We start from the raw sequence: 26,517 nt of genomic DNA, 5'->3' as shown, positions 1-26,517 counted from the left end.
TAATATAGATACACATAGAAAGTGGATGCACTCCAAGTCAGTCATTACAATAAAACAAACACCAGCATACCTTTATAGTGCACCTACAGTGCTCCCTCACCCGCCAGCGGGTCTCGATGGAGATGCTTTGGCGCAGCGGTGTGCCGATATAATTAGTGTTCACTGTAGGATTTTTTTAGGGCAGGGCGCTGATCACGGGGAGGGCACATTTTTCATTCAGGAGGGCACATTTTTAAGTTAGATAAGTGAACTTAGGTACATACTATAATCCTACAGGCTAAAGCACGGACAGTGCGCGCCGAAGGCGCGCAGCAAAAATTTAGGGGCGATGTTTCGTGGGGAAGGGGCGTGGCCACATAACAGTGGCAATTCACATTACACCACACAGTAGTGCACCTAATAGACATTGCACCAGGTAGAACATTCTATACACACTGCGCCAGGTAGAGCACGTTATACATATTGCACCAGGCAGAGCACTGAGGCACACTGCACCAGGTAGAGAGCACTGAGGCACACTGCGCCAGATAGAGCACATTATACACATTGCACCAGGTAGAGAGCACTGAGACACATTGCACCAGGTAGAGAGCACCGAGACACATTGCACCAGGTAGAGAGCACCGAGACACATTGCACCAGGTAGAGAGCACTGAGACACACTGCACCAGGTAGAGAGCATCGAGACACATTGCACCAGGTAGAGAGCACCGAGACACACTGCACCAGGTAGAGAGCACTGAGACACACCTGCACCAGGTAGAGAGCACCGAGACACATTGCACCAGGTAGAGAGCACCGAGACACGTTACACCAGGTAGAGAGCACCGAGACACACTGCACCAGGTAGAGAGCATCGAGACACATTGCACCAGTTAGAGAGCACTGAGACACACTGCACCAGGTAGAGAGCACCGAGACACATTACACCAGGTAGAGAGCACCGAGACACACTGCACCAGGTAGAGAGCATCGAGACACATTGCACCAGGTAGAGAGCACTGAGACACACTGCACCAGGTAGAGAGCACTGAGACACATTGCACCAGGTAGAGAGCACAGAGATTGAAGTTTACAACTGTAGTACAGGTTGAGTATCCCATATCCAAATATTCTGAAATACGGAATATTCCGAAATACAGACTTTTTTGAGTGAGAGTGAGATAGTGAAACCTTTGTTTTTTGATGGCTCAATGTACACAAACTTTGTTTAATACACAAAGCTATTAAAAATATTGTATTAAATGACCTTCATGGGGTGTGTATAAGGTGTATATGAAACATAAATGAATTGTGTGAATGTACACACACTTTGTTCACTGCACAAAGTCACAAAAAATATTGGCTAAAATTACCTTCCGGCTGTGTGTATAAGGTGTATAAGTAACATAAATGCATTCTGTGCTTAGATTTAGGTACCATCACCATGATATCTCATTATGGTATGCAATTATTCCAAAATACGGAAAAATCCCATATCCAAAATACCTCTGGTCCCAAGCATTTTGGATAAGGGATACTCAACCTGTACTTACAAGGTAAATTTAGCCCAGGACACAGAGGGGGAGCGCGGATCACCGCCACACTTGCAGAGCTGCATTAAAGATGGTGACCTGTTGATCCTCCCTGGCGTCTCCGAGTCCTTTTAAACATTCATACAGAGGAGGGCTGGGTTTGCCTCGGCGGGAGAGGCAAACCCAGCCCTCCTATCACACCAGATCATGAGCAGACCTATAGTCTGCTCGCAGAGGAGGGGAGATGCTGTCAGTCACTGTGTCAGCGCAAGGCTGAGACAGCAGCGGCTGACAGCTACGGACGGGCGGGGCGGGCCGCGGGGGACTCTCATGTGCTTACCCGGTCCGGCGGCGCACGGCTGGGTCCGACGGCATGGCGAGGTTCGGCGGGCTGCAAATGGCCGGGCGGCAGGGCGCACAAAAACGGGGCGGGATTCAGCTGTCTAAAAAAGGGGCAGGGCGCAGCACCCTGTGAAAGACACCTAGCGTGAACACTAGATATATATAAAAAAAAACACAAACGCCTCATTCACTTAAGAACACACGCTGCTTTCACTTTAAAACACACATGCCTCTTCCACGCATACATACACACATACACACACACACACACGCCTCCTTCACTTAAAAACACACACTTGCCGCATTCACACACACACAAATGCCTCCACTTAAAAACACACACGCCGCTTTCACTTACACACACACATGCCTCTCACACACACACATGCCTCTCACACACACACACATTCAGAAACAGACACCCCTCCATATATTTGTAAGGTAGCGTGTAGCCAGACCAGGTGTGTGCCACCTTTAATCCTTGCCTCTCACACACATACCTCTCACTTACACACACACACCTCTCACACACATGCCACTCACTTACACACACACACACACATGCCTCTCACACACATGCCACTCACTTACACACACACACACACACACACACACACACACACGCCTCTCACACACATGCCACTCACTTACACACACACACACCTCTCACACACATGCCACTCACTTACACACACACACACACACACACACACACACCTCTCACACACATGCCACTCACTTACACACACACACACACACACACACACACATGCCTCTCACACACATGCCACTCACTTACACACACACACATGCCTCTCACACACATGCCACTCACTTACACACACACACACACACACATGCCTCTCACACACATGCCACTAACTTACACACACACATGCCACTCACATACACACACACACACACACACATGCCTCTCTCACACACACACACACACACACACACACATGCCTCTCACACACACATGCCTCTCACACACACACATGCCTCTCACACACACACATGCCTCTCACACACATGCCTCTTTTACTTGAACACACAACTTTCCTTAAAAACACAGACACACACCTCACTTAAAAACATGCACACACAAAACACAGTGCTTCCAACATTTATTAAAGCCCCCCCCAGCACCCCCAACTACACCTCTCCCCCACCCCCCACACAGTGCCTACCTTTGGCTACCATCAGACTGAGAGAGGAACAGAGAGCTTCTCCGGGCTGGCTTGCTTAACTGGCAGGGCTCGGGAGGAGCTGCGCTCTGGAGCTCCCACTAGCTGCAGCCAGTGCCAGTGTATACACAGGAGGCAGCTTCCGTGTCACTGACACAGCTCCTCCGTCTGCAATAGCAGCGAGCGATCGTCAGGCAGGGGAGGAGATGTGCCCCCTTGTGGCCAGGAGCCCGGCGGCAGCCGACTCCACTGCCTCCCACAGTTCCGCCACTGAGGTGGACACTGACTATGGATTGCCACTGATATGGAGGAGGTCCAACAGTTTACTAGCATCAATAGCAGAGATGCAGCAGTGGGAGGGATAGCTCCATTCCCCCATGGCACCACTTAACTTCCTCCTTTTCCCTGATTGGCCCACTGCCGACACTTGTGCCACAGCAGGAATGTCCGTCTGTGACTCAAACCACTGATGGTTCTCATCAGTGCTTTCATACCATTGATGGAAAGTACTAATGGCACCATCGATGGATCATTGGTTAGACCTTCGATGGTCATCCCAAACTAAGAGCCGGATTCAAATCATATCGCACCCGCTATCTCCCGTCTAAAGTGATGGGAGGTAGAGGAGCGATATTCAAATGTGCCCCGTTATCATGCTGATCGCACTCATTACAGTCTGGTTTAGCACCTAAACCCGACTAAAGTAATGGGCACTATTGTGAAGAGACCCATTTGGGCACCCAAACGGGTCTCTTTACACGCATTTCAGCTCACTACCTCCAGGGGTAGCAAGCTGAAATGAAGTTGTCGTGCCCGTCGGCAGTAACATTAGAATACCACCGGCGGGCGCGATAGGGAGCGGGAGGGACAGGCAAATATTTGAATCCAGCCCTAAGAGCTGACCCCTTAATCCATAGGAAACTATTTGTGCTAGCATGTATTGTTTTGTCAGTTTATTACTCATATGCTTAGTTGGAGTGTATGCATCAGTCCTGCAGGTCAACACTCGCTAAACCAGTGGCGTAACTACTGCCCCTGCAGCCCTCGCGGTGGCTTGGAGGCGCAGGGCTGCGGGGGGCGCCGTCACTGATTTACCACAGATTGACATGCAGACGAGCCGTCCACATGTCAATCTGCTGTCTCCCTCCTTCCCTAGCCGCTACTGTGAAAGAGGGACACGGAGGGCACAGCGCGCGCCTCTCCTGTGTCCCTCCTGCGTCTCCGGCATGCTTATTGAATGAAGTGCCCGTTCGTGAGCTCTGATTGCCTCATGAACCGGCACTTCATTTAACAGACACGCCAGAGACGCAGGAGGGACACAGGAGAGGAGCGCGCTGTGCCGTCTGTGTCCCTCCTTCACCAAACAGTGGGGGAGGGGGCTGTACCTGGCACTGGGGGAGCATATTTGGAACTTGGGGGGGCATATGTGACACTGGGGGGTATATGTGTACCTGGCACTTGGGGGGGGGGCATATTTGGCATTGGGGGCATGTGTGTACTTGGCACTGTGGGGGAATATCTGGCACTGGGGGCATATGTGGCACTGGGAACACAGCCCTAGCAACAAGCATTACCCCCTAGCAACGAGCATGACACCCAGTGCATGAAACCCCTGGCAATGAGCATGACACCCAGTGCATGAAACCCCTGGCAACGAGCATGACACCCAGTGCATGAAACCCCTGGCAATGAGCATGACACCCTGAGCATGAAAACCCCTGGCACCGTGCATGGAACCAGGAGCATGAAACCCCTGGCAACGAGCATGACACCCAGTGCATGAAACCCCTGGCAACGAGCATGACACCCTGAGCATGAAAACCCCTGGCACCATACATGGAACCAAGAGCATGAAACCCCTGGCAACGAGCAGGTAATTTAAAAGTAATTAGAAGCCTTACTGTAGGACTTAATGTGTAATGGGCATTGCGGTGTGTGGCATAATGTATCACGGACATTGCGGTGTGTGTCATAATGTGTCACAGGCATTTCAGTGTGTGGCATACTATATCACGGGCATTGTGGTATAATGTCTCAGGGGCATTGCAGTGTGGCATAATGTATAACGGGCATTGCGGTGTGTAGCATAGGGTATAACGGGCATTGCGGTATGTGTCACAGGCATTACGGTGTGTGGTATACTATATCACGGGCATTGTGGTATGTGCTATAATATCTCAGGGTCATTGCAGTGTGTGTGATAATGTATCACGGACATTGCGGTGTGTGTCATAATGTGTCAGGCATTACGGTGTGTGGTATACTATATCACGGGCATTGTGGTATGTGGTATAATGTCTCAGGGTCATTGCGGTGTGTGTCATAATGTGTCACAGGCATTGTATGTGCTATAATGTATCAGGGGCATTGCAGTGTGTAGCATATTGTATAACGGGCATTGCAATTCCTGTCATAATGTGTCACAGGCATTACGGTGTGTGTGGCATAATGTGTCGGGGGCATTACGGTGTGTGCATATTGTGTCATGTGCATTATTGTGTGTGGCATAATGTCTAAGGGCCATTGCAATATGTGGCATAATGTATACTGGGCATTGCTATAAGGAGCAAAAATGACAAATAATGTAAGGGGCATGAATCAGGATTATTTTTCTTTCCTGTGGTGGCCAACGTCTGGGCGTGCAGGTTGCAAAACTGGGGTATAAGGTAGTCTTTTCCTGCGATGCCACGCCCCTTTATGCAAAGCCACGCCTATTTCTACAAAGCCACGCCCCCTTTTTGCGGGTTCATCCCTTTACTAGTGCCAATTATGGATGATGGGGGGGGGGGGCAGGGAATTTTTTGGCTTGGGGGAGAAAAATTTCTACTGTGCTAAACATACTGTATTTATGAGGATCAAAAATAAAGTTGCTGGCCATACTTTGCAGTATAATGTAATTAATATTGTGTAAACACTTGGAGTATTGCAAAACATTTATCAGATAGTCTGTCCAGGCATCTTGTCCCATGGTAACCTTAGGGTTACCACAGAGATGGTCTAGTACATCACTAGAACCCTCTATCTTGTCTGCAAAAACAAATGTTTGCGAAAATAACACCCAAAATGTTTATATATGAGCAAGAAAGCATGAATTAGCATCTGCAATCAACCAATCGCAAGCGATTTGCCAGCGCTAGCTTCCATAATCATCATCATCAATGTGTATATGAACCTGCCTTCAACCTTCTGAAAATAATACATCTGTCACAGACTTATGTGCATGTGTATGGCAGCCTGCATGTGCTCACATTTGCACAAACAAATCATTTCTGTATTCTACACAAGCAGGTATAGTGCGGACAGGTTTCTGGGCATGTCCATAGTGACTGATACCATTTACAATGGGGGTAATTCTGAGTTGATCGCAGCAGCAAGAAAGTTAGCAATTGGGCAAAACCAGGGCCCTCATTCCGAGTTGTTCGCTCGCTAGCCGCTTTTCGCAGCAGTGCACACGCATGTGTAGTTTGCGGAAAATCGCTGCGATGCGATGAAAAATAACGAGCGAACAACTCGGAATGAGGGCCCATGTGCACTGCAGGTGTGGCAGAGATATAACATTTGCAGAGAGAGTTAGATTTGGGTGGGTTATTTTATTTCTGTGCAGGGTCAATACTGGCTGCTTTATTTTTACACTGCAAATTAGATTGCAGATTGAACACACCACACCCAAATCTAACTCTCTCTGCAAATGTTATATCTGCCTCCCCTGCAGTGCACATGGTTTTGCCCAATTGCTAGAAAAATGTCCTGCTGCGATCAACTTGGAATTACCCCCCATGTGCAAACTGGCATAGTTCTGACACTGCATCGGCCTCTGTACAGATATATCCTCACACAATGTGGCTTCAGTCGTGGTGTGCCAGATGCTGGCAGTGTCGGACTGGGGAATGTAGGGCCCACCGTTGAATGCAGTGGGAGGGGCCATGTGTAGGGGTGTGACCAGTCTCTAGAGGGGGTGTGCCCAGCCACTACATTGGTTTTCCTAACCATTTTGCAAGTGTTGGTCCCCTAGATAAATATATACAGTAAATACTGTAGTGCATGCAAGATAATGTACTAGATTAGTAACAGCACAGTCTGGAATCTGATCCCTAGGGGAGGGGGTGGGCCCCCCGGCAGTAGGGCCCACCGGTGGTTTCCCCTGTACACCTGTGGGCCAGTCCAACCCTGGATGCTGGGCATCAAGTGACTTTCTCACTTAAAATGTGCATCAAATTTGCATAAATAAAACAAATGGAAAGCAACAGAACTACTTTGCTAGATTACACTGATCAATTTCATGTGTGACATTTGTACTTCTGTATGTGAATGAGTCTGAATCTGTATGCAAAGGGCAGCAATGCAGCAGCCACAGTTCTTTCTCAGTCGGGCAGAGGCGTTCGCATAGTGAGATGCAATCGCATCTTCGCAGCCCACGCACACACAATGCGGGTCCAGCGCGCATGCACTACGTTGGGACACAGGGATATGCGATTTCAGTGTTTTTTCTTTTTCTCTTACGTGCTAGAGGATGCTGGGGTCCACATTAGTACAATGGGGTATAGACGGGTCCACCAGGAACCATTGGCACTTTAAGAGTTTGAGAGTGTGGGCTGGCTCCTCCCTCTATGCCCCTCCTACCAGACTCAGTTTCGAAAATGTACCCGAAGGAGCCGGTCACAGCTAGGGGAGCTCCATAGGAGTTTCTTTAGGTCTGTTTTTTTTGGATAGAGTTTAGGCACAGGGAGGCTGCTGGCAACAGCCTCCCTGCTTCGTGGGACTAAAGGGGGGAGTAGTGTCCGCCCTGAGGGGTGCGAGCCACTATCTCCGCTTACAGGACACTGAGCTCCTGAGGGGACAGATCGATCGCCGCCACAGGGGATCGCTCACCCCAGCTGCATGCCGCCAACCGAGAACAGAGCCAGAAGATGTCGGTGGAGAGTTAATCACTGGCCCCATGACAAGCAGGGAGCCGGTGTGAAGATGGCGGCAAAAGGGTAGGGAGCGCAGTACTAACTCCACTCCGGGGCTCAGCGGCACATGGAGCGGCACTGTGAGGGGCGCCCTGAGCTAGCGCCTACACCCTAAACTGGTCACACAGCCTGTTGGGGACCCCAGATCACCGCCAGCAATTCACCTCAGGCCAGTATAAAAATTTAAATATGAGCGGGAGCGAGCGCCATGGAAGGGGGTGGAGCTTCTCCTCAGAGCGGACCCAGCAGCGTTCAGCGCCATCTTTCCTGCATGCAGACGCTGACAGGGGAGAGCTGTCCCTCCACATCAACTCCAGCTGCCTTGTAACGGTACCAGGGGGTTGTAAAGGGGGGGGGAGAGGCTGTGATTTAGACTGTGTGACCTATTAAGGTACACAGTTAGCGCTGGTAAGGGGTGTCCTTGTCTCCAAAGGTGCTGTGTGTGGGTTGGCTCCAAACTCTGTGTCTCTCTTGTCATTCTTAGTGGGGAAACTCTGTCTGCCATTTACCTGTGGGTGTGGGGGTGCTTGCTGTCTCACATAAGCCATGTCTAGGGATTCTGTGTCATATGCTGCGGAAGATATGTCATCTCAGGATGATCCCATTCCATGTAATCAGGATTGCTCTAGTTTAGCACAGATTCCATTAAGAGAACCGGAGTGGTTAACCTCTATCAAGAGTATGATTTCTCAGATTTCTACTAGAGTAGCACAAAATGAAAATGCAACTCAGGTTTTACAGACCTCTATGGCTGTTTGGTCCGGGTCGGCACCTTCAGGGCCTCCTGGCACTCACTCTCAAAAACGTGCTCTTGCCCAGATTATGCAAGATGACACAGACACCGACTAGATGGTAGACGGTGATGGGGAAGTGCTGAGGGGGGCGGCATCTCTTGCAAAAGGGGTGCAGTTAATGATTGAAGCCTTTAGAGATGTGTTAAACATTGTTGACACAATACCTGAGCAGGTTGAGGAGGCTTACTTCACCGATACTAAGAAAGCCTCGCTAACCTTTCCTGTATCTAAAGTATTAAATGCTATGTTCGAAAAATCCTGGGAAAACCCAGAGAAAAAATTCCAGATCCCAAGAAAAGTTCTGGTGGCATTCACCTTCCCTGAGGAAGATAGAAAGAAATGGGAAACCCCACCCATAGTTGACGCATCGGTATCCAGACTGTCAAAAAAGGTGGTTTTACCTGTCCCAGGATCTGCCGTGTTGAAAGAACCGGCTGATCGCAAAATTTACACTACGCTCAAATCCATATACACGGCTTCAGAGGCGATATTACAGCCTACTATTGCCTGTGCATGGATTTCTAAAGCTATAGTAAAGTGGTCTGGCACGTTACTTGAGGAACTGGATACAATGGATAAATGGGACGTTGAATTGTTCTTACGTAACATACAGGATTCTGCGGGATTTACGGTGGAATCCATGAAGGACCTGGGTTCGATGGCTGCTGGGATATCTTACATGTCAGTCTCAGTTCGTAGAGGACTCTGGCTGCGCCAATGGTCTGCTGACACGGAATCCAGGAAAGGTGTGGAGAACATACCCTACACAGGTCAGGACCTATTTGGGGAAGCGCTAGATGCGTGGATCTCCACAGCAACGGCGGGTAAGTCACCTTTTCTTCCTTCAGCTGCGCCTGCCACGAAGAAACCCTTTTCTTCAGCTACTTTACAGTAATTTCGGTCTCCTAAATCGAGAACAAAAAATCCGCATAACACCTTCTTTAGAGGAGGGCGGGCAAAATCCAAAAAACCTGCTGCTGCAGGCTCCCAGGACCAGAAGCCTGCTTCTGGTACATCAAAATCCTCAGCTTGACGGTGGACCGCATGGCCTGGAGGAAGGACCGGTGGGTGCGAGGCTCAGAAGGTTCAGTCACGTTTGGGTGACATCGGGCCTGGACCACTGGGTGCAAGATATTGTGTCCCAGGGGTACAGGCTGGAATTTAAGGAGCTCCTGCTTCACCAATTTTTCAAATCAGGCTTGCCAGCTTTGCTGCCAGACAGGGCTATCCTACAGAAAGCCATCCAAAAATTAGCAGTCACAGGTCATTGTCCCAGTTCCACCTCATATACACAACAAGGGTTACTATTCGAACCTTTTCGTGGTACTGAAACCGGATGGTTCGGTCAGACCAATTTTGAATTTGAAATCGTTAAACCCCTGTCTGAGGGAGTTCAAATTCAAAATGGAATCTCTGAGAGCGGTGATCTCAGGTATGGAGGACGGGAAGTTTCTGGTATCCTTGTATTGCGTACCTCCACATTCCAATTTTTGGCCGCCGCACCAGGCTTATCTCAGATTTGCACTGTTAGACAGTCACTATCCGTTCCAGGCTCTGCCATTCAGCTTCTACTCAGCACCAAGGGTGTTCACCAAGGTGATGGCGGAGATGATAGTTCTCCTCCACAGGCAGGGAGTAAACATAATTCCATACCTGGACGATCTGCTGATAAAGGCAGTATCCAGGAAGAGGTTGTTACAGTCGATTACTCTTACGACTCAACTGCTCAGGAATCACGGTTGGATCCTGAACCTTCCGAAATCACATTTGAAGCTGACAAGGAGATTGTCTTTCCTGGGGGATGGTCCTCGACACGGAAGTGCAGAGGGTGTTTCTTCCAAGGGAGAAAGCATTGGTGATACAGTCTATGGTCCGGGATGTCTTGAAGCATGCCCGGGTGTCTGTTCATCAGTGCATTCACCTTCTGGGGAAGATGGTGGCCTCATATGAGGCTCTACAGTATGGAAGGTTCCATGCTCGACCCTTCCAACTGGATCTCCTGGACAAGTGGTCGGGGTCTCATCTGCACATGCACCAGAGGATACGTCTGTCGCTGAAGACAAGGATTTCGCTCCTTTGGTGGCTGCAAATGCCTCACCTTCTGGAGGGCCGCAGGTTCGGAATTCAGAACTGGATCCTTCTGACCACGGATGCAAGTCTCAGAGGTTGGGGAGCGGTCACCCATGGGGAAACCTTCCAAGGAAGATGGTCAAATCAGGAAGCCATTCTTCCAATAAATATTCTGGAATTAAGAGCCGTGTACAACGGTCTTCTCCAAGCGGCTTATCTTCTACAAGATTGGGCCATTCAAGTACAGTCGGACAATGTCACGGCGGTGGCCTACATAAACTGTCAGGGAGGAACAAAGAGCAGAGCTGCAATGTCAGAGGTGACAAGAATCCTACTCTGAACAGAAAGGCACACGTTGGCACTGTCAGCGATCTTCCTTCCGGACGTGGACAACTGGGAAGCAGACACGATCTCCATCCAGGGGAATGGGGCCTCCATCCGGAGGTGTTCACAGACGTGACCTGTCATTGGGGCGTGCCTCAAATAGACATGATGGCCTCACATCTCAACAAGAAACTTCGGAGATACTGTTCTAGGTACAGAGACCCACAAGCCGTGGCAATGGATGCCCTGGTAACTCCGTGGGTGTTCCAATCAGTGTATGTGTTCCCTCCGCTTCCACTCATTCCAAGAATCCTAAAGCTCATAAAGAGAACAAGGGTTCGGGCAATTCTCATTGTTCCGGACTGGCCAAGACGACCTTGGTACGCGGATCTTCTGGATCTACTGCTGGAAGAACCGTGGCCTCTTCCTCTTCGCGAGGACCTTCTGCAACAGGGGCCATTCGCTTATCAGGACTTACCGTGGCTACATTTGACGGCATGGCGGTTGAACGCCAGATCTTAGCCCATAAGGGTATTCCGAGCAAGGTTAGGCTAGGAAAGGGGTAACATCTAAGCATTACCATCGCATCTGGAAAAATAATGTGTCTTGGTGTGAATCCAATAAATTTCCTACAGTGAAGTTTCAACTTGGATGGTTTCTCCTCTTCCTGCAAGCAGGTGTGGATATGGGTCTGCGTTTGGGATCCATAAAGGTCCAGATTTTGGCCTTATCTATTTTTTCCAGAAACAATTGGCTGCCCTCCCTGAGGTTCAGACCTTTTTGAAAGGGGTTCTGTACATCCAGCCTCCCTTTGTGGCGCTGACGGCACCCTGGGATCTTAACGTGGTGTTGCAGTTCCTGCAATCGGATTGGTTTGAGCCTCTACAGGAGGTTGAGGTCAAGTTTCTCACGTGGAAGGCTGTCACTTTGTTGGCATTAGCTTCTGCTCGACGTGTGTCGGAGTTGGGGGCTTTATCCTGTAAAAGCCCCTATTTAATCTTCCATGAAGATCGAGCTGAGCTCAGGATGCATCAGCAGTTTCTTCCAAAGGTTGTGTCGGCTTTTCATATCTACCAACCTATTGTGGTGCCAGTGGCTACTGAATCCTCAATTACATCAAAGTCCTTGGATGTGGTGAGGGCTTTAAAGATATATGTGAAGAGGACTGCTCGTCACAGAAAATCAGACGTTTTGTTTGTCCTGTATTATCCCACGAAAGTTGGGTGTCCTGCTTCTAAGCAGACGATTTCTCGCTGGATTAGGTTCACTATCCAGCATGCATATTCTACGGCAGGATTGCCGTGTCCAAAATCTGTTAAGGCCCACTCTACTCATAAGGTGGGTTCTTCCTGGGCGGGGTGACTCGGCTTTACAACTTTGCCGAGCGACTACTTGGTCAGGGTCGAACACGTTTGCTAAGTTCTACAAGTTCGATACTTTGGCCTCTGAGGAGCTGAAGTTTGGTCAATCAGTTCTGCAGGAGCCTCCGCGCTCTCCCTCCCGTTCTGGGAGCTTTGGTACATCCCCATGGTACTAATGTGGACCCCAGCATCCACTACGGACTACGAGAAAAGGATTTACCGGTAGGTAATATCCATAGGTGACACAGGCTTTACACTGGGTATTGGTGGTGGTCTAGAGTCTAGACTCAAAATGGTTGTTTCTTCTTCCAGCAGCCCAGGCTCCCTTTTCCTTATACCCCACCCCCAGCCATTACAGGATTCGGCACTGTTTTCAGGGGCTGCTATAAAGCAGCCTTATTACAGTTTATTTTATTTATTTTTCTTTTACTTTTAGCAGGTAGTGAGTCAGCGTCCTATAGGACACCATCACTGCAGGTCTGACATCCAGCGACAGCGGCAACGGTACTAGTGACTGGGTCAGTAACCTCGGCCAGGCTCCAGCACGCACAGCAGGGGAGCAACAATTGGATACTTCTGGTACAGATAAGGTGGCTCCCTGCTTGCAGGAAGCCACACACATTGCGGCTGTCATTGGCTGTGAGGAGGACCACTGGCGGTGCTGGCAGTGGGGCCCAGGTTGTCAACACACACCCACTAGTCTACCAGGGCATCTTTTAGGCAACAGGGCACCACTTTTCTGGTGGCCATTGCCCGGAAGTCCATGCCAGAAGGGGCACATCCCTGTTTGCCCCTCCCCAACCTCTTGGCGCATTCCCTCATACAGGCAACCCACCACAGGGTATACTCCTCCTCTCTCTCGTTCCTCCAGCGGAAGCTGGGTGACCATTTTAACCACATTGCCTGCCTCAGCAACTCTCCAAAGAGAAGCATGGGCTTCTGTCTCCCTGAATACCTCACTCTTGTGGGCAAATTATAAATATAGCTACTTCCACCCCTGTTGGGGTTGGTTTGTTTAGCATTTTCTACCCATTTGTTCATTACATTAAAAGTTCTATATACATGAAGTTAAGTGTATGGTAACTTTTGTGTGTGGAGATATCCTTGGAATTTCATTCACATGTCTTTCAAGGGCAAGGCACCCAGGGAGATGGGCGCTCCTGTGTTGCGTAACTGTTGGACCTATGCTGAAGTGCTTTCACTTTAAGTTCTGGACCACAGGGGTCTCTGTCCAGTGTTTTACAGCTAAACAGCGGGAGTTCCCTTCAGACACAACTTCCAATCAGGAGACAGCATGGGCTTCCATGCTTTCACAGGTAATGTTGCAGTTGAATAATCAGCTTGCAACCCTAAAGCCCCACCCCTGCTAGTGTATCTACAGGCACGGGCCAGGTCACCAGTATTTTACCTGCACAGGGTGATTTACAGCTTATGCCCCTGTCTGGTTATGACTAAGGCTCAGAGATTATAACTCAGAGGACTCCCTACCACAGGTGGATGTGGAGGCCCTGATTAATGCAGTTAAGTCTGCACTTTTGATCAAGGACTCTGACCAGACATCTAAGTCAGATGTCCTGGTATTTAAATGTCAGAAGAAGGTGGTTTCAGATTTCCCTTCCTCTACACAACTTGACCACCTCCTAGCTGAGGTATGGGCTCGCCCTAACAAGCTCCTCAGGTCTCTAAGCACATTGCTGCTTTTTATCCGCTACCAGTTGCAGATAGGGCTAAATGGATATCTCCTCCTAAGATAGATGCTCATATCACCAGGCTAATCAAATCTATCTACCTTTCTATACCTAATATGGCCTGCCTTAAAGATCCAATGGATAGGAGGCTGGAAAACTTCCTTAAGAGGTGATTTACTCTAATGCGAGAGCTATCACACACCAGGCCCTTTGCATCTGCCAGGGTGGCTATAGCCATCAGTCGATGGGCAGAATCCCTAGAAGATGGTCTCCATTCTGGTGTCCACAGAATGGAGTTGTTGTCTATAGTGGAACATATCAAGGAAGCAGGCTCTTATCTTGGTGAGGAGGCCAGTGACATAGGTTTTCTAACTTCTAAGGTGTCGGATTCTAATGTTACATCATTGCAGACTCTAAGAAAGCCCTTGAAGCTCTCCCTTTTTCTGGGAAGGTTCATTTTGGCCTAGAGTTGGACAAGATTTTATCTATGGTAGTGGCATCCAGAACTGCTTTCTTTCCTTCTGTGACATCCCCCCAGTAGTGAACTTCTTATTTTTGTTCTTTACTTCCACAGGGCAAGCCCAAGGTTTTTTTACAGGTTTCAGGGTTCTTCCACCAATGGCTCCAAGTCCAGAGGAAAATAGACCTTGTCTACCAGACTTCCTTCTACCAAGTCACCTGAAAAGCCTGCCACATGATGGGTTGGGTCTCCACTTGTGGATGGCGACCACGACTGACGTCTGGGTCAGAGGTGTGGTTTCCCAAGGCTATGCCCTAACCTTTTGGGAGCATCCTCCAGACCAATTTTTTTTTCTACGGGCCTTCCAGTAGATCCGGAGAAAAGAAGAAGCACTATGGGAGTCCATCAGCTTCCTTCTGGCCAGGGTCATCATCCCAGTTCCCCTGTCCCAGAGAGACACAGGCTTTTATGCCAATCTCTTCCTGGTTCAGAAGCCAGATGGCTTGTTCTGACCCTGAAGTCGCTCAACAGGTACCTCCAGGTTCCCAAGTTTCACATGGAGTCTCTGCACACCATCATTCTTGCACTGGAACTTCATAGCCTCCTTAGATATTCAGGATGCCTATTTACATATTCCCATCAGTCACCCGTGCTTTCTTTGATTTGAAGTACAGGAGGAACACATCAAATTTCAGGCTTTACCATTTGGACTTTCCACAGTTCCACATATTTTCACGAAAGTCATGGCAGCAAATCTACACAGTGGGGTCAGACTACTGCCTTATCTGGATAACCTACTCCTTCTGGCTTAATCACCAGATGCTAATCGATCACATTTGCCTCACAATGGGATTACTCCAGTTTCATGGGTGGATCATCAAGTGGCAGAAATCCACCTTGACTAAATCTCAGAAGCAGGGCCAGATTAAGCCTTGGGGAGGCCCGGGGGATTTAAGACAGTGGCCCGGGGCAAGGGGGTGTATATTAGATTGTGCATACCTCCCAACATGACCCATTCCAGGAGGGACAAAATGCTGGTTACTGTTTATAGTTCTACCTAATTGAGAGACAACTATTTTATAAAGTTTTCCTGTAGTGGAACAAAGACAACTTAAACAACCTTAAAATACACATAGAAAAATAGCAAACTAGAATTTATCTTGCAAGAATACAATAGCAGCAGCCTCTGTGCTACTTACTTACACACTGAGACAGGACTCAGGAAGACTCTCTGTGTGTCTCTCTTTTTAGACCTGAATGCTTTCATTAGATAGCAGGTTACACAGGACCCAGACACCCAGATGGGAAGGAGGAGAAGTTGGGATCTTCAGGTCACTTACAGCTCTCTCCACCCTCCTATCTCTCCTCTGGTTGGGAAGCTCCAGCGGTATCGTGATACTCCTGTGTCTCTGCTTGTACTGCATACTGTCCTGCTCACATCTTGGCTGCCTGGTTCTACTGCTGCACAAGAGGGTGAGATACTGACATCATTGTGCTCCAGCTGTGGGCCCTGGGGTACAGAATGCACTGTGCCCCCTATCTTAATCTGGCTATGCTCAGGAGATGCTCCATTTAGGGGCCTTGCTGGATTCAAGAGTTTAGTGGGTGTTTCTTCCTACAGACAAACTTCAGTCCTTACAGACCAAGATTTGCACATCTTGGTCACTGTCGAGTGCCGATCCATTCTTGCATGCAGGTCCTGGGCTCTCTGGTGTCCACCTTTGACATAATGGAATATGCCCAGTTTCAATTCCTTTCTTTGCATATGGAGATTCTGACTTGGTGGAACAAATCTCAGGTTACAGACAATTATTCTCTCAATAGAGGTCCATCCCTCGCTCTTGTGGTGGCTGCACCAGTCCCACCAGGACAACAGCTGCCCCTTTTGGATCCAGGATTGGGTCCTGCTCACTGCTAATGCAAGTCTTTGAGGGTAGGGGGCGGTGGATTGTCAGTGGACGGCTCAGGAGATACAGATATCTCTTAGTCTTCTGGAGCTCAGAGTGGTTTACAGAGCTATTTGCCTAGCATAGACCCTCTACAGCATCAGACAGTCAAGGTTCAGTCATACAACACAATAGCCATCACCTACATAAACCATCAGGACAGCACTCACAGCTTCTTCGCCATGAAGGAGATGAGTTGCATTCTTCAGTTGGCACCGTATCATCTTCTGGATCTTTAATTTGATCTAAATTCCCATAGTCCAAAATTGAGAAGCAAGTGACCAAGACATTCACTAAGATGAGTGGGCCCAACACCCAGACGTCTTTCAGCTCCCGGTTCTCTACTGGGGCCTGCCGGACATCAACATAATGGCATATTGACACACCACAGACTGCCAAGATACTGCTTGCACACCAGGGATCCAGGAGCTCTTCTGGTGGATGCCATGGCAGTTCGGTGGACCTTCCCACTCATGTACATCTTCATTTCAATTTCAATAATTCCACGGGTTCTCTGCAAGTTGAAGTTGGAAGTCAGCACTGTGATCCACGTGGCTCCAGATTAGCTGCACAGAGATAATACTTGGATCTTCTGAGTCTCTCCATCGACGTTCAGCTGTGTCTTCCTCTCAGGCCAGATCTTCTGTCTCAGGGCCCGTGCTTCCATCCAGACCTGGGCCATTTTGCTCTGACAGGGTGGAACTTGAAACATCCATCCTGAGAGCTAAGGGATTCTCCCTGTCAGTCATTCGTACCATGCTTAATGACCAGAAGCCTTCTTCTTCCAGGATTTATCATTGGGTTAGGATTACATTCTTTAACTGGTGTTCAACATCTATTGCCAGTCCTGTCTTTCTTACAGGCCGGTCTGGATTTGGGCCTCCGCTTTTTTTCCTTAAATGTACAGGTTTCAATCTTTTCTGTTCTGTTTCAGTGGCAGTTTATGCTATTGCCTAATGTATACAGACTTTTCTACAGGGAGATCTCTATGCACAACCTCCTTTTGTTCCTTCTGTGGAACTTATCTTTGGTTCTTCAGGCTCTCCAATCATCCCTCTATAGAACTTACATGAAAGACAGTTTTCTTCCTTGCCATTGCATCAGCCTGTAGAGTTTCTGACTTCAGCACATTGTCATGTCGCTCCCCTTTTCTTATTTTTCACTCAGACTAGGCTGTCCTTAAGACTAGATTAGGCTACCTTCATGAAGTGGTATCCAGGTTTTACATTAACCAGGACATTCTGGTACCTTCCTTCTAGGTTCTTCTCCAGAACAAGCCTCATTGGATGTTGAGAGGGCACTCTGGATCTATGTGGACAGAACAAGGGATTTCATACACTGGATTCTCTCTTGGTCCTGTAGGGTTGGTGGGCTAATAAGCAGACTCTGGCCAGATTGCGCCATTTGATTATCCACCAGGCTTACACTGTAGTGGACCTTCCTGCCCCTGCTGTGGTGCATGTTCATTCCACCCAGTTAGTGGGAACTTCTTGGGCAGCTAGATGTGGTGCCTCTACGTATGCAGCTTTTGGGCGAAGGGTTCTCAGATCAACTCAGGTGTATCCCTCTTTGTTAGTTGGGCAGCTTTGGGACGTCCCAAAGTAAAGCCTGTATCCCCTGTGGATGAAAGAGATAAGGAGATTTATGTTCTTACCTGTTAAATCCTTTTCTTGGAATCCATAGGGGACACTGATCTCCCACCCTGATTTACCTGGCATGCAGGGGTTTTGCACTGTTACTGTTTCCCCTTTTCTCTTCCATGTTGTATTTTGATCTAAGTGTGTAACAGTCTTCCCTATCCTTCCTTTTCCTCCACTCCTTTGGCTTGTTAACATAACTGGTCCTCTAGTAGTTGGTGGTGGTGTATAGGGGAGAGGGAGCTTGGGCTGTTGCTGGGAGAAGAAACGTAACAGTTTGGTGCCCAGACTCCAGCTCACGATTGGTACCCAGTGTAAAACCTGTGTCCCCTATGTATTACATGAAAAGCATTCAGCAGGTAAGTACATAAATCTCTTTTTCTTTGCATCTTTTATGTGAATAAGATTAAAAGAAAATTATGGAACTCTAGTCCTCTTGGAGTGGATCATTCATGCTGGGTATCTCATGCCATATAGATACTAGGTCTGTGATGACACATATACATGTATATATTTGTAATAGCTATAGTTTATCCATGTGCATGGTAACAATTATTAGACACCACTTAAAATGACATTCTTACTCTGATTCTTCCTTTTAGCTGGAGAAACATATTGGCCTTCAAACCTAAATAATCCTTCCAAAGAGTCTTCATGGTCCCAGGCCAACTCTAATGAGGTGGAGACAGCATCATATATTGTCCTGGCGCATCTATCTGTGGATGCCCCAACAACGCAGGATATCAAAGAGGCTTCTAGTATATGTCATTGGATTGCACGGCAACAAACCCCATATGGAGGTTTTAAAAATACTCAAGTTAGTAATTGCAATGCATAAATGATATAGGGGCTCATTTATCATTGATCACATTTGCGATATTAGTGACCAAGATTGCATTGCAGAATGCAAGCACATCGGCTGGATAAATCAATGAACACCCGCAGGACAGGGAGCATGTCCCTGCGATGTGCTGAGTATGGTGTCGGGGCTGTTATGTACAACCCTGCCAACCGCTCATGCACAGCAGCCATTTCCAGGGAGGGTTCCAGGGGAACCCTCTCCCAGCTACAAATGCAAAGTGTAGCCCATAGGCTACAATGGGTGAACGCCATCTTCAGATGGTGGTAGCTACGGGGGACAATTTCAAAGCATTCTGGATATTGGTAAATCTGGCATCATCCCATCTTCCATAAAAACCTATAGGGGATATGGTTGCTGGTGGGAATGCAGGGATCACAGCAGGTACGGGAGATACCTGCTGCAGTCACTCCTGCATACATTAGGGTGATGCTTAATATTTGTGGTTAACCCCTGGGTGTGTTCGGTGAAATAGAAGCAAATATTTTTTGATAAATGGGCTCCACAGGATAATACAATAGGAGAACAGGATACTAAGATTTGTGCAGTTTTAATATACAAACTCTCTCTTTCTCCTTCGCTCTCTCTCTCTCTCTCTCTCATTCTCTCTCTCTCTCTCTCTCTCTCTCTCTCTCTCTCTCTCTCTCTCTCTCTCTCTCTCTCTTCTCTGCTCGATCTCTTCTTTCTCATAGGACACAGTGCTGGGACTCCAGGGTTTAGCCCAATATTCTAAGATCACTTACACTAGACATGGAGTATTGGAAGTGTTATTAAGTCAAGATGGAGACAATTTTTTGCATCATCTCCAGGTGGATGAAGACACTAGACTCCTCCAGCAGAAGATACAACTTAAAGAGTTGCCTGGGAAATACAATGTGCAGGTCAAAGGTGTTGGATGTGCCTTTATACAGGTAACAACATACATTTAGGTCAGCTGCTCTTTTTAGTGCACAATGGCCCTCATTCCGAGTTGTTCGCTCGCTAGCTGCTGTTAGCAGCATTGCACACGCTAGGCCGCCGCCCTCTGGGAGTGTATCTTAGCTTAGCAGAATAGCGAACGAAAGATTAGCAGAATTGCTACTAAATAATTCTTTGCAGTTTCTGAGTAGCTCCAGACCTACTCACAGATTGCGATCAGCTCAGTCCGTTTAGTTCCTGGTTTGATGTCACAAACACGCCCTGCGTTCGGCCAGCCACTCCCCCGTTTCTCAAGACACTCCCGTGTTTTTCCCTGACATGCCTGCGTTTTTTAGCACACTCCCGGAAAACGCTCAGTTACCACCCAGAAACACCTACTTCCTGTCAATCATTCACCGATCAGCAGTGCGACTGAAAAGCGCCGCAGGAATCTACTAAGTTTTTCGTTAAATAACTAAGCGCATGCGCCCTGCGTGCCTTGCGCATGTGCATTTTGCAACAAATCGCAGCATAGCGAAAATCGGCAACGAGCGAACAACTCAGAATGACCCCCAATATCTCTTTCCTATTTTATTTTCTAAACACAACCATCTAATATAATAAAAATTGTGCTTTAACACATCAATATCTGTGTGTATGCATACAAATAGCAATTCATTCCAACTCTTCCAACAGATAACACTAAGATACAACATGTACACTGCGAAAGTCAGCCCATTCTTTGATCTTCAAATAAACATCACGGCAGAAGACAGTGAGGATAAGTTTAAATATCATTTACTCTATACTATTTCTGTAAGGTGAGTTGGAATTGCCACCAGTTATGAATCACAAGTTGGCAAAAAAATTTCAACTAGGACCCCAAGCTGGCCACATATAGATGTGCCCACATACACCTAGCTTCAAATCACACTAAATACCGCTGTTTAGTGCGGCCATGGACCAATGTGATTTAGCCATACCAGGGCCGTAACTAGGTGTGTGCGGAGGGGGCACCGCACATAGCGCTGCCGGCTAATGGGCGCTGCTGGTGGCACTTGTCAAAGATCTGCTTTAATTACTTTCACTTGCAGCTTCCCCCTCTTTGAAGCTCAATATCTCTGAACCACCGGTGTTTCCTACCCTGACCTCTTCCATCGCTAATTCCTATACAACATTCATAAACTCAACTTGAGATTTCTATGTTATTCAGTCACACTGTCCTTCATTACTTTTAAAGATGCTAAGATACCCGGGATTCGAACCCATTGCCTGTGGCATTGCATAGAAAGGTAGATAATTCTAAGATAGAGAATTCTATTTGAAGCTTACCTTGTACTTTGTGAAAAATGTATCAGCATTGCAGCTGAGCAGATCTTTGTAGTGTGGCTGCAGGATCAAATAGCTCAATGAGTAGGGTGTTTGATTAGAATTCAACAGGTTAAAGGTTTGAATCCCTGGTATGGCAGTATATTGAAATGTGTTATTTAATAAAGAGTAATGTAACGGAATAACCACAAGCTCTCAAGTTACTGTGTGTGCATAGATGTGTCATAAAGAGGATTTGTGTATATATAAAAAGTGGGAAGGATCATCATAGCATAGACTTTCTCTGGGATCAATCTTGTCATGCCCCTTCCCCACAAGGCTTGCGTCTTATATCCCTATTGAATAAAATGGGGGGGGGGGGGGGGGGGCAATGCTCTTTCTGGCACAGGGCACCAAAAGTCTATTTACGGCTCTGAGCCACACGAAAAGACCAATCCTATGTACCTAGTACACGGTAAGCAGAGATACACAGGATGGAAGTTGCTCGTAGACAATTTGGATCATATATGAAATGGCTCTCAATTTTGAAACACAGAAATATGGAGAAACCCTATCTCCAGGGAGGTGGGGGTTTTACCCTATGATAAAGAGGTGAGTTAGAGGTATACTTATAGAAGGGAGGTAAGCTCTCAGGGCTTGATTCATAGCTAGATGCTAATGCTGCCGAAAATGCAATTTTTTTAAAATCAGAGGATAAGGTAATGTTACAGCCTCTGCGATCTGTATAGAGATAGCCACTGGAGCCTTCTCAGCTGCCCGCAACTGTGTACGCATTTGCAGCATTGACGCAAATACGGAAAACATCGACTCCTCAATTAAGTCTATAATCACTCAGAATGACCGCCGCAACTAAGATGCCAGAGACGTGATTCATGTATACAGGATTTCAGTTTGCAGCTGATACAAGCCCCGAAAATGGTCCCGACGTGCCCGCATTTTTGCTGCCACGCCTCGTTACCTCACGGTAACAAAACATCCGCTTCCGGTCAATCACTTGCACATGAAACCTCACTGTGGGCCTAATTCTGTAGGATCGCTATTGAGGCTGAAATAGCGATTCTCTCAAAAGTGCTACTGCTAAAAATCGCATGTGAGGAGCCGCCCAGAAAGGAAAAAGATGCCCATCGCTTCATTCTCAAATTTGCATATGCATTCGCATAACTGAGATACATACACAGAAATCAAGCACCATTAACAGATGTAATTGACCCATGCCTTCTCAAAATAATGCAATTGCAGTCGCACTGGGCTCCATGTTTTTCATCGCAGCGATAGCAGCGGACATCAGAAGCACAACCCGAAAATGGCCATGACATGTCTGCGTTTTCCCAACCACTCCCCACAAATGCCATGTTACCTCCCACAAATGGTCATTTCCTGTCAAGCGTTTTGTGGTCGCATTTCACTGGGTCTGCAATTGCAGGGTGTTCGCACTTTGGTATTTGCGCACGCACAATGCGTTCGCAGCACATGTGCAGTCTGCCGATAATCACTTAGGTGTGCGTTCTCACATTTGCAGATGATAGTGAATCAGGCCCTGTGAGCGTATTTGCAAATCAATCGCTGCACATACACATTGCAGCAGTGAGTTTACAGATAATCGCTCAATTGAGAAACCATCAGCACAGCGTACATCTATGAACCAGGCCCTAAATCTGGCACAAGTGGGTGTTTTTGCTGTTCATAGGGCTTCTGGCGATCTCATCATCCCCACGGTCATCGATAGTGATCTCCCACATCACAAGTGTGTTTGATTATTTATTTTTTACACACTTCATTTTTTTTTCAACTTTATTTTTATCAAAAGAGGAACTGGGCGCTCGGGCCGGTCTTCCAGTCCGCTGTGCATGTGTGAACCAGTTTAGACACCTGGATAGCCATACTGCTGTTTCGGATCACTCTCCCTAAAGGTTTGCAAAAATGTAGCTTTAGCCATTGTTCGCGTGGGCAGGAAGTGGTTAAGATACCGCTGCATGGGATACCGTCGATCACAATGTCGACGCCGGAATCCCGCACAGCAGTACAATGCCGGTGCCGGAATACCGGCGACACAGGCTATTCTCCCTTTGTGGGTGTCCACTGTGTCTACAGTGTGGCAAGCGCAGCGAGCCCACAAGGGGCATTCTTGAGCTCGCCCCGCTGCGTTTGTCGATATTTATAGTGAACCATCGTGGGCTACACTGACTAAAGCCATCTAAAGAGGGTGCTATCTATCGGAGCCAGGTTCATCGGAGCCAGGTTCCAAAGAGTGTAGCTTGTTGGGGCTTACTACATTTCAGAATTTAGTAGCTATCAAAAGAACCTATGAGGGTAAAATAGAGAATGTTGCAGCCGTCACCCCTTCATAAATACTGAGGATTCTTTAAGGACCAGATGTACTAAGCCTTAAAAAGTGAGAGAGTGATAAACTACCAACCAACCAGCTCCTGTCATTTTTCAAGCACAGCCTGTGACATGGCAGTTAGGAAGCTGATTGGCTGGTAGTTTATCACTCTCCACCTTATCACTTTTCAAGGCTCAGTACAACTCCCGTTTTTGCGGGAATCTTCAAAAAAAATTCTGAGAATTTCTCACACATTGCTTAATAAATTTGCCATAAAGTCAGGGACACTTATATTGCAGAGTCCGAAAGTAATTGCACTAGATCTAGTTAAGATGAAATATACAGACGAACGTCTTCCTTGACCAATGAATATTAGAAGAGGAAAGATCTTGCATACTTTTAGCTCCCGTACTGCAGACTGGGGCCTCCTTATATGCCACCATTGGTCTCACCATGGAAAACTGCCCTGTAGCAGGTGCAATTTCTCCATCTGAGCACGGCACCTTATGCTTGCGTCTGTGAATGCAGTCGCCGTTTGCATTGACACTCTTGTGACTTGTGTCATTCCCGTATTGTGCCCAGTGAGTGGTCCACTTTTGTGTATACTTGTAAACACTTCCCAGTTCCCAGTCACATCCCAGCAACCATTCTGGCACTGTCTGTTCCGCTTGCAACATCATAGGAGTTTTTCAGAACAGTTTGCTTATGCACAGTTGCAAATAATCGCTCAACTCCATGAACATCGTCACTGCACGTGGGCTGTGAGCGATGCAGAATCAGGCCCCCTGTGGGGAACATAAATTGTGTGCAGGAAAATATTTGATGACTTGGTTCGAGGGACAAATGAGAAAAGATGATGAGCCTGGAGGATACTAACAAACTGAAAAGTCTCCCTGGTATGTTTTGTTTGAATGGGTGACCACTGCAGATATTGGAGATAAATGTTGAACATGTAAGTACATATACTTGTTTATTCTATAGTCTATTAAAAAAAATTTTTAGTGTATATTTTTGTTTCATTAAATAGGTAGTACAGATGAATAAATCGCATGTAGCACTATTCTGTGCAAAAATGAGAAATGTTACCAATTTATTAAGTTAACAATTTGATTGTTGTATTGTGTATTGCAGGTATACGGGTCCTCGTAATGTAACAAACATGGTCCTGCTAGAGACTGAATTACCTTCCGGCTTTAGTGCTTGGCCAGAGTCTCTGTTAAAGGTAAGATGAGGATTACTGATGCAGATTAGTTTATTTAGATGGCCTCTAGGTCCAGCTGCTCCCTCCACGCACACACTACCACCACCATCTTATAGCTGGCACTCACTGTGATGAGCCCATCAGGATGTCCTTGATCTCTTGAGCACTGTTGAAGCCCTCCTGTTGGCTGACAATAATATGCTAGACAAATAAAACACACAAGACAATATTCAATAGGGATCTTTACCTGTGCTGCTTGGACAGGAAAAGACACTTCAAGGATGACAGTGACTTGCACTGCATGGGTGAATGGTCATCACAGGCAACCTTCTTTCACCTATGTAGTGCTTTTGCACCAAAGGTGTAGACATGGTCCTTGTTCTAGGGAGGGTGCGCAAGGATCACTGAATCCAGACGGAGGCTAACAAGGATGGGCATACAGAAGGAGCACTTACCACAATCACTCACACCACTAACTCACTAAGAACCTAATAAAGGTGTCACCCGGCATAAACTAACACTATGCACAATACATGGTCCTAACTACAGCTGACTTAGTGTGAACAACAAACATGGTAACTTGGATGAGGTGCACTATGCAAATAAAGATACACTCAAACAACAGCGGTACTCTTAACCTCCTTAATTCTGCTGGAAGACAGGGGTTCTTTGCAAATGCCCTACCTAATGCCCTATCTCCTGCCCCTCCCTTATTAATAGGGGCCTTGTGCCTGGAAGCTGGGGGAGAACATAATAAGTTTAGCAAGAGCTGCAGTGCCCTAACCTAGCAGGGACGTGCGGTGAGCTAAATGGCTCAGGAGGCACTGGCTAACCCCAGAGCCAGAATTCCATGCAATATATAAGCCAAAGGTACATCTGGGCATTATACACAGGTGCAGCAGTATAAACTCCTGGAAATTTGGTGAGTTTTGATCAGAGATGTGCAGAAAAGATAAGCAGGTGAGGCACTGCCTCACCTGCCATAGACTTTTTACTCCAGAGTTTGGGCTATAATAATTATTAGAATAATGCAAAGAAGGCATTTCAAACAAATTATTAGCATTTTTCATATACTTTATTCAGTCAAAACTCTGGTTTAAACGTAAGTATGACAGGAAAGGCTCTGCCTCACCTGCCTCACCCCACCGCACGTCACTGTAACCTAGTGTAGGGAATTTGGTGGGAAAATGGGAGAAATCGATGAGAAAAACAGGGCAGTAATATTGGCGTAAGGGCTGGCTAACCCCTCATACTTCATACGATAATGGGGCCTATTGCCTAAAAGAATACTGGGTCCATGGGCCAACCACACAAAATGTATGCACTGGCCATGTGATGTACATACAGTATGTCATGCAGTGAACTAAATGGCTGAGGAGTCGCTGGCTAGCACCAGAGCCAGATTTACATGCAATATATGAGCCAAAGGGTACATCTGGGCATTATACACAGGTGCAGCAGTATAAACTCCTTGGTGAGTTTTGGTCAGAGATGTGTGGAAAAGATAGGCAGATGAGGCACTGCCTTACATGCCATAGACTTTTTACTCCAGAGTTTTGGCTATAAAAATTATTAGAATAATGCAAAGAAGATATTTCAAACATATTCTTTGTGTTTTTCATATACGTTA

General features: G+C 47.3%; 1 pseudogene; it reads left to right on the top strand.

Annotated features, from left to right (window-relative positions):
- Window positions 1–26,517, top strand: part of LOC135057409 (alpha-2-macroglobulin-like protein 1) — a 200,749-nt pseudogene that overhangs the window by 146,949 nt on the left and 27,283 nt on the right.

The sequence above is a fragment of the Pseudophryne corroboree genome, chromosome 3 (genome assembly GCF_028390025.1).
Source record: "Pseudophryne corroboree isolate aPseCor3 chromosome 3, aPseCor3.hap2, whole genome shotgun sequence".
Taxonomy (NCBI): Eukaryota; Metazoa; Chordata; class Amphibia; order Anura; family Myobatrachidae; genus Pseudophryne; species Pseudophryne corroboree.
The sequence above is the reverse complement of the archived record's forward strand: the minus strand, read 5'-3'. Positions and strand labels throughout refer to the sequence as shown.